Genomic DNA, 6,663 nt, shown 5'->3' on the forward strand with positions numbered 1-6,663 from the left:
TACGACAGTCCCGCCATTCCGGGAATTAACCTAGTGAACCTACGCTGCACGCCCTCCATAGCAAGAATATCCTTCCTCAAATTTATGGACTGGCACGTTCCCTGAAACACAGCAGCGCTTCTACTCAAAGCTACCCGTGTGGCCTCTTGAAACTGCAAGCGAGGGTTGTGTGAAGGGAGATTTGAACCCGCTTCTGATGAGAACCGCGAGTTTCATTCGGTCTCAACCCAGAGCTCCTCCCCTGACATTTACAGAACTATCGCTCCCGACTTGAAAGCGAACCGAATTGGGACACATCATTGGAAACTCGGTAGGGTGGGGGTCGGGTGTGCATTGACTATGCCCCTTCCTCACCCGACATGCTTGCGCCAAATTCCACAGAACCGGCACAAGACTTCCAGTTAAACTTGGACGCATCCGCCCTGTTCTTCAGACCCGCCACATTTTGGTTGAATTGCAGATTTTCCGCAGCTCGGATCTCAAGGAGTTAAAAATCAATCCAGTCTCTGCCTTGTTGCTGCATAGATGACATTTATTTGATGTTTCGTAGGTGTGTTTGGCACCGGCTTGGGCGTCTTTGTGAATGATTGCTTGGTCATAACCCTGTCAGTCTCAGCGCAAGCAGTTTCCTGCTGACCCAGCGTGTGAGGGTGCTCTGTGACAAGGTGCGGGGCATTTAATATCTCACCCTTCCCCTTCCCTTCCACTGCCGCTACCTCTGCCACACTCTCATTTCCCCATTGTTGGTTTTGCTCCGCTGTTTTCTTTTTCTTTCTCTCTCTTGCTCTCTCCGCCGCTCCCTCCATCTCGTTCTCCCCCCCCCCCATTTATTTTCCTTTTCTTTTTCTCTGGCTACAGAGATGTAATCATTCGCGAAGAACATTTTACAAAGGATGCCCGCTCTCACCGCTGCTGACAATGCCGGATGAAAACTTTGGACACAGCATGCTGGTTGGTGGAAGGCGTGAGACCACCTTGAAACGATGGTACTGAATGACAAGGTACTGAATGGTTCAATTCTAACATTGGTTGGAGCTGTCGGGGTTGCATGGACTGGGCACTGCTTCTGTTTAAAATGGGTCCTGAATGGCGTCTGCCATTTGAAGTCGGGCTTCCAAGTTAGTTTGGGGAACATGAACCGACGAACATGGTCTGGAGTAACTCAGCAGGAGAGGCTGCATCTCTGGATAGAAAGAATGGGTGACATTTCAGGTCGAGACTCTTCTTCAGACTGCGAGTCAGGGGAGAGGGAGACACAAAGATAAGGAGGGGTAAAATGTGTGAAAACGAGACATCAAAAGAAATGCAGTTCAAGGAAAATGTCGAATAGATCATTGTTATATAGGAGAAGGTGACAACAAAACAAACATATGTCCATCTGCCCAAAGGTACTGTGTGGTGACTCAGACTGCAACGTACGTCAATCCCTGGTTTTAGCAGTGCACTGGTTGACAGTTAACTGTGAGAGTGGGTGAATGATTATCAAGGGCTAGAGGTCTTTTGTTCACGCTGATCTCCTCAACGTGGGCAGCAGACAGGTTGCCAACCCTTGTAAGTGATTGTTCAATACAATTGCTTTCACTTTTGGGACCTGGTGTCACCCTAATAGTTTTCGAGAGAAACGTTTGAAGTTGATTGATGCGGTCTGTTGACTGTCACTGACCTCATGCTCCTCCTTTTGATGTCTCCTGTCTTCTTTCAATATTCAAAGAATCCGACCTTTACTAGTGGTTAAAGATCACATGGGAAAGACAGGAAACCTGCCAGAAAGAATGCAGATGCTCTTGCATTTGTATAACATACAACACCAGGGATGTTTCTAGTCCATGCACCAGCATGCTGGCATCTGCAGTGCCGTGAAGATTTGAGCACAAGCACAAAGCCTTTGCAAGCGCCAGATTGCATAGAATGATTTGGGCATCCTATGTGGCAAGAACGGAGTCATTAAGTCACAGATCGTAGGTTCAAATTTTATTTAGTGTTTCGTAGGTATGTTTTGCACTAGCTTAGACATGCCACCTGGCTGAAACTACAGTGCTGATGAAGTGCTGCAATTGTGATGCCTCTGTAAACTCGAGTCTTTCCACTCGAGTGGATGGGAATGAAAATGACTGCCCTAGTAAATGAAGATCTGAGATTTACACTAAGCAACAGGCTCTCGCCATAGTGAATCCTAGTGGTGACTGTCAATGAAAAATGGCTTGGGTATTGCGATTATTTATCTTGAAGTAGAGAAGCAGGTGGCTGCTCATGTCCCAAGAGCAATTACAAGCAAACGGTCCATTTAACCTAGTGCAAACCATAATGCTTTATGAAAGTCAGACTGGATTATTAAGAACTGCTTATTCTCCCTGCAAACAACTAACTTTATTTTCAGAGAATAATTACCACATTTGTTGAATTCAATTTGAACTCCCACTTCTGGATTACAAGATCATTAATATAAGCATTAGAGTCGTAGAGCAAAACAGCATGGAAACAGGCCCAGCAGCCCAACTTGTCCAACTGGCCTAATTGAGCTGTTTGCACTAGCCGGCACCAGGCCAATATCTCTCTAAATCTTTCCTAACCACATATCTGTCTAAGTATCTTTTAAATGTTGTAATTGTACCTGCCTCTACCATTTCCTCTGTCAGTTCTTTCCTTTATATGCACCACTCTCTGTGGGGGGAAAAGTTACCCCTCAGATCACTTTAAAATCTTCCTTCATGTTTTAATCTAGCTTTGAACACTCAAACCCTGGGGAAAAGACTGTATTCACCTATCTGTGCCTCTGATGATTTTATATGCCTCTGTAAGGTCAGCCTCTTGCACTCCAGTGACAACAGTCTTAGCTCATCCTCTCCTCTCCTCATAACTCAAAGCCTCCAGTTCAGGTAACATAATTGTGAATCTTTTTCTTACACTCGTTCTAATTTAGTGACATCCTTCCTATAGTAGGGTGACCAAAGCTACCAAACATTGAAAATGAGATTTTGGAAATGGAAAAGCAATTTGACAGTGAACAGGAAAAAAAAAAATTCCACTGGTTTGTAATTTTAAAATAATGTACATTTGTGAGGGCACATGAGAGAAATTTTAGAATGTGAAATGGTCTTGGCTCATTGAACAGATGAGGTGAAACTGTTGTAAATTTTTGATGAGAAAGATAGTGAAATAGAGGGACATGTAAAAAAATCTGACCATTTTAAATTTTGTGTCTAAATCCCTTTCGGTCCTGTCAAAACTTGACCCCATGATTAGTTGTCCTGCTAAAAGCTACGAATCAAAACTTCAGCAAAGTTCAGTGTCCATGTGAGCAATATTTGAGGGAGCAAAGGGAGCAGGGGCAGAAGTATTTTTAAAAATAATTTTGGATAATGAACTTTAATCAATATATTTTTTTAAAAGGTTGTTTCAACAAGAATAGTTACCATCCCTGTAACTCTGAACTCCAATTTAGGTAATTTACTTGTTCCCTAATATTTTTCAGTAAGACGGTTAAAAAAAAAGTAGGTAATTCTGGGTGTGAATCACAGCACTGTTGTCATGGCAGTTTGCTGCATGAACATGACTGCAGCAGGTAACAGTGTTTGATTAGCTGTCTGAAGTGGGAGGCAGTTCAAGAGCAAAGATCAATAGGATATGCATTCAGTTTCCTGCTGCTTGCTGCCCTTTCTAGATTCATTGGTATGGAGCAGAATTGGTTGGGGGAGGGCAACATCAATGAATACAGTCAGCACACAGCTGAGGGTCTCCAGGTGCTCATCCTCAAACAGATCACGCTTCACTTCCAGCCTGAGCTACAGTTTTGTGTAGCCAGAGCACCTCTCACGAGAAACACATCCTCGAGCACACACAAAGAAGGCCAGTCAAGGGAATTAATGCAATGAAATGATTAGGGCTGGAGATGACTGAGTGCAGTTGGAAAATGGATTTAGGGCCATAACAGAGGTGATTAGGAAGAGCATGCAAAGGCACAAGCACATTGTGGCTGAGGAATTGGTACATGAAGGAGTAATAAGATGCAACTGCTAAACCTGGGTAAATTTGGGCAAGCCTCGAGGAGTGAATCAGGTTGAGAGCACATTTTGTTTCCTGGGCTGTGTAACAGAATTAGAATCCTTGTTTGTGTATGGGTTTAGGATCTTAACTATCGTCACCAACCTGCCGGAGGGTGCAGGCAAACTACGCTTGCAATCTAGAAGGCCAAACTCCCGATGTTGTCATTCTCTGTTGCTAAGTAACTAATGTCATAGTAACCTACATTAAAGCCATCAATATGTGAAGAGTCAGATTTACTGAAAAGGCACTGCGATATTATTAAATTAATTTACCCATCCACGTACCAAATAGCAAGGTACATGCACACATATGTAGACAAAAACCAGTGTACAACCTTAATTTGGTGCCTCTTCACAGACCTGACTGACAGAGAATGTTGTATGAGAGCAGTATGAATATGTAATAGGTAGGAAGGAAATGCAGATGCTGGTTTAAACCGAAGATAGACACAAAAAGCTGGAGTAACTCAGCGGGACAGACAACATCTCTTGAGAAAAGGAATAGGTGACTTTTCGGGTCAAGATCCTTCTTCAGACAAAGTCTGGGGAAAGGGAAACAAGAGATATAGAAGCTGATGTAGCGAGATAAAGAACAATGAATGAAAGATATGCAAAAACATAATAATGATAAAGGAAACAGGCCATTGTTAGCTGTTCATTAGGTGAGAACGAGTACAGACAATGAGACTCAACAAGACGACTTTGAAGCCAGTATGACTTGGGTGGGGGAGGGATGGAGAGAGAGGGAATGCAGGGGTTACTTGAAGTTAGAGAAATCAATAATCATACCACGGGTTATAAACTGCCCAAGCGAAATATAAGATACTGTTCCTCCAATTTGCCTTTGGCATTGCTCTGACAATGGAGGAGGCCTAGTACAGAAAGGTCAGTGGGGGAATGGGAAGGGGAATGAAAGTGTTTGGCAACCGGGAGATCAGGTAGGTCCAGGCAGACTGAGCAAACGTGTTCAGCGAAACGATTGGCCAGTCTACGTTTGGTCTCGCTGATGTACAAGAGTTCAAAGGGTTCAAAGGTCTGTTTATTGTAACGTGTACCAATTAAGGTACAGTGAAACTCAAATTACCATACAGCCATACTAAAAAAAACAAGACACAATTACATAAAAGTTAACATAAACATCCACTACAGCGGATTCCCCACATTCCTCACTGTGATGGAAGGCAATAAAGTCTAACTTTCTTCCTCTTTATTCTCCCGCGGTCGGGGCAGTCGAAACATCCGCAGTCGGAGCAATCGAAGCTCCTGCAACGGGGCGATCGAAGCTCCCGCGTTCGGGGCGGTCGAAACTCCAGCGGCTTGGAGCTCCAAAACCAGGGACCGCAAGCTCCACGATGTTAAAGTCCGCAGGCTCCCGCGGTTGGAGCTCCAAGGTCGATCTCCAACAGGAACAGGGATCGCCAGCTCCACGATGATAAGTCCTGCAGGCTCCTGTGGTTGCAGCTCCCAAAGTCGATCTCCAGCAAGAGGCCGCCAACTCCACAATGTTATGCCGCAATGCGGACGGAGATATGATAAGGAAAAAAAATCTCATCTTCGTTGAGGTAAGAGATTTAAAAAAGTTTCCCACAACCCCCCCACCCCCCACATAAAACAAGCTAAAGAACACTAAAACATACATATATTTCACAGATCCAACTCTTTGGCCTCCTTTATCACATTGATTTGTCTCCGGGTATAACAATGATACTCTGATAAGGGGATAGAAACATAGAAAATAGGTGCAGGAGTAGGCCATTTGGCCCTTCGAGCCTGCACCGCCATTCAATATGATCATGGCTGATCATCCAACTCAGTATCCCGTACCTGCCTTCTCTCCATACCCCCTGATCCCTTTAGCCACAAGGACCACATCTAACTCCCTCTTGAATATAGCCAATGAACTGGCCTCAACTACCTTCTGTGGCAGAGAATTCCACAGATTCACCACTGTCTGTGTGAAAAAAAATGTTCTCATCACGGTCCTAAAAGACTTCGCCCTTATCCTTAAACTGTGACCCCTTGTTCTGGACTTCCCCAACATCGGGAACAATCTTCCTGCATCCAGCCTGTCCAACCCCTTACGAATTTTGTAAGTTTCCATAAGATCCCCCCTCAATCTTCTAAATTCCAGCGAGTACAAGCCGAGTCTATCCAGTCTTTCTTCATATGAAAGTCCTGCCATCCCAGGAATCAATCTGGTGAACCTTCTCTGTACTCCCTCTATGGCAAGAATGTCTTTCCTCAGATTAGGAGACCAAAACTGTACGCAATACTCCAGGTGTGGTCTCGCCAATGCCCTGTACAATTGCAGCAGAACCTCCCTGCTCCTATACTCAAATCCCCTCGCTATGAATGCCAACATACCATTCGCTTTCTTCACTGCCTGCTGCACCTGCATGCCTACTTTCAATGACTGGTGCACCACGACACCCAGGTCTCGCTGCATCTCCCCTTCTCCTAATCAGCCACCATTCAGATAATAGTCTGCTTTCCTGTTCTTGCCACCAAAGTGGATAACCTCACATTTATCCACATTATACTGCATCTGCCATGCATTTGCCCACTCACCTAACCTATCCAAGTCACGTAGCATTATATAGATCAATCTTGCCCGTGTTCA

The 6,663-nt window shown here is 44.5% G+C and overlaps 1 long non-coding RNA gene across 1 annotated transcript; it reads left to right on the top strand.

The window, feature by feature from the left end:
- The first annotated feature begins 549 nt into the window (after positions 1 to 549).
- On the top strand, positions 550 to 6,182 carry LOC144607269 (uncharacterized). Its single transcript, XR_013549084.1, has 3 exons — positions 550 to 665; positions 859 to 1,001; positions 5,274 to 6,182. It is a non-coding gene; the product is annotated as an uncharacterized LOC144607269 (long non-coding RNA).
- Positions 6,183 to 6,663: the final 481 nt, after the last annotated feature.

This window comes from Rhinoraja longicauda, chromosome 28 (assembly GCF_053455715.1).
Source record: "Rhinoraja longicauda isolate Sanriku21f chromosome 28, sRhiLon1.1, whole genome shotgun sequence".
Taxonomy (NCBI): domain Eukaryota; kingdom Metazoa; phylum Chordata; class Chondrichthyes; order Rajiformes; family Arhynchobatidae; genus Rhinoraja; species Rhinoraja longicauda.